This window comes from Chiloscyllium plagiosum, chromosome 32 (assembly GCF_004010195.1).
Source record: "Chiloscyllium plagiosum isolate BGI_BamShark_2017 chromosome 32, ASM401019v2, whole genome shotgun sequence".
Classification (NCBI taxonomy): Eukaryota; Metazoa; Chordata; class Chondrichthyes; order Orectolobiformes; family Hemiscylliidae; genus Chiloscyllium; species Chiloscyllium plagiosum.
In genome coordinates, this window is record NC_057741.1 from 3,864,482 (window position 1) to 3,867,525 (window position 3,044).

The following is a 3,044-nucleotide window of genomic DNA, read 5'->3' on the forward strand; positions in this document are numbered from 1 at the left end:
CTACTGCAAAAAATATGGAGGTATGGCATTGAGGGTGAGTTGGAGGTTTGGATTAGGAATTGGGTGGCTGGAAGAAGACAGAGGGTAGTAGTTGATGGTAGAGGTTCATCTTGGAGTGCCGTTACTAGCGGTGTTCCGCAAGGATCTGTTTTTGGACCATTGCTGTTTGTCATTTTTATAAATGACCTGGAGGAGGGGCTAGAAGGTTGGGTGAGCAAGTTTGCGGATGATACGAAAGTCGGAGGAGTTGTTGACAGTGAGGAAGGATGTGGCAGGTTACAGCGAGATATAGATAAGCTGCAGAACTGGGCAGAAAGGTGGCAAATGGAGTTCAATGTTGCTAAGTGTGAGTTGGAGGTTTGGATTAGGAATTGGCTGGCTGGAAGAAGACAGAGGGTAGTAGTTGATCTCAGGAATAAATGATAAAAATTAAATGATTTGCATTGGAATTAGTGATATCCAAATTTGCAGATTATACTAAAATAGAAAGCCGTGTAATAATTCTGAGGGATAAAGGAAGCAAGAAGAGAATATTGGTAAGATGCTAACATAGTGGCAGCTGGAATAATTTGGAGTGGGTACCAAGATCCATAAAATAGTACAACAAGCTTGTATCAACTTTTTAAAAGATATACAATTGGCCTTTTGCCCTAATTCTTTCCCCATATTCCTGCATTTTGTTTCTACTTCAAATATTTAATCAATTCCCTTTTGAAAATTACTAATGAATCTGTTTTCATCTTCCTATCAGACATTTGAAATTCCTCATTGCACAAAAATGAATTTCCTCAACAATGTTGAGCAATAGAGAGGTTACAACTGATTCATAGGAATCCTGCCGAGTTGAAAATATAGAAACAAGTATTGAAAAGTTAGCCTGTTTGGATTAGATTATTAGAAATTTCTTTTTCCAAAGAAAAGCTTTCCATTCTGGAGCCTGCAAATGTAGGTGAGGTGACTTGATAGTACTTAAAATTTGAAGTAATGGGACAGAGTAGATAGAAACAGATTGTTTCAAGTGAAAGGTCAAAAGCAAACACACATTAGGACAACTCTATGACCATCCACAACGCATTTGAAGGCAGGGGATATGTAAACTATAGATAAAGACCAACCGACCTCCTTCCTACTCTTAAATATAAGGGGTTAGTGAAGCATCAAGCAGCTGACTGCCCTTGGACCTATTGAGACCCTTGATTCTGTCTATGCCAGAATAATGTGTAGAAAGGAGATGGCCAATCCATCAAATTTGAAAGAACAGGTGAAGGCGGGAATGAAGGAACGGTATCTCCTTTGGGAAAATCTCTGTCATCTGGAGAACTCACCTTGTGTACCTCCCAAACCTCATCCTCTAAAACCTGAATCTCCTCATTCCCCTCACTAGGTCCTTAAACCCGCCCTGACCAAAATCCTTGGTTTTACCTTTAAATTTGGGAGACTTCTTCCTTATTTATGGAACAGCCCTTGGTCCCAGTAATGGCCACTATTTGCTTCTGATGTGGCTGGAATTACAAGGTCTGCTAGTCAAATAACTTGAGATGGAACTTCCTGTTTCTGAGGGACACAAGTGACACCCACAAGTAATTGTGCAATCGCCAGTGTATTGGCACAGCAGGTCAGCCAGAGTTAAAGCTTGCAAGTGATAACTAACTCTTAAACCAGAGGATGTGGGGAATAGATTGCCCCTATGACATTCACCCCATAGATAGAAAAATAAATGTAAAATATTTAGGACAGATTGAGGGAGAAATCTTTTCTCCACACAGGTTTTGTGTTTAGTAAGAGTGTAATATTGCACAGGAGCAACAGTCTGGAGCAATGTTTTATTTTAAGTGTTGAATCATTGCATCTCTGTAACAATTTATGATGATACTTCCAATACAGTCATGTAGCATGGCAACAGACCCTTCAGTCCAACCAGTCCATGACAACCAAGTTTCCAGAACTAAACCAGTCTGACTTCTTGCGTTTGGCTCCTATCTCTCTAAACCTTTCCTATTCATGTTCCTGTCCAAATACCTTTTAAATATTGTAACTGTTCCTACATCTACTACTTTCTCTGGCAATTCATTACAGGTTTGAAGCTGCCTCTGTGTGAAAATGTCACCCCTTAGGTCCCTTTTAAATCTTTCTCTTCTCACCTTAAAAATATGGTCTCTACTTTTGGACCACCCTACCCTAGGGAAAAGACCTTTGATATTCACCTTATCAATGCCCCTCATGATTTTATAAATGTCTTTAAGGTCACCCCTCAACCTCCTGTACTCCAGTGAAAGAAGTCCCAGTCTTTTGAGCCCCTCGTTAAACAGTCCAGTCCTGACCACATTCTTGTAAATCTTTTCTGAACCCTTTCCAATTTAGTTATTTACTTCCTACAGCAGGGTGACCAGATCTATACACAATACCTCAAAAGTGACCTCACCAACTTCCTGTACAACGTCAACATGACGTCCAATGATAACATGATGCTTTTCACATCAGAGAGTGGCGGGAGCTGGGCGGAAGTGAAGGCAGAGCGCAAAGCCAGTCGGGAAGGTAAGTGATTGTTATTTGAGTGGGTGTGTTTTAGGCCCCAGGTCTAAGTAGGACCTCCCTCCCTCCCTCCTCCTCTAACCTAAATTAAAAGTCCACAGACTTGCCCCAGAAAGAGGGTCCAAGGAAGTTCCTGTGGATTGAAGATTGTTATTTAAGAACTTACCTCGACGCCAACGGTCTTTTCACATCAGAGAGCAGTGGGAACTGGGCGGAAGAGAAGGCAGAACGCAAAGCCGGTCGGGAAGGTAAGTGATTGTTATTTGAGTGGGTGTGTTTTAGGCCCCAGGTCTAAGTAGGACCTCCCTCCCTCCTCCTCTAACCTAAATTAAAAGTCCACAGACTTGCCCCAGAAAGAGGGTCCAAGGAAGTTCCTGTGGATTGAAGAGTGAGGCTTTAGCTCAGGAGTCTTTGACAAGGAGGTTGAGTGAAGTGATTACGCCACAGTTGAAGAGGGTGAAGACATGACTGCCAAGCTGGTTCAGTGTGCTAAGTGCTTGATGTGGGAGGTC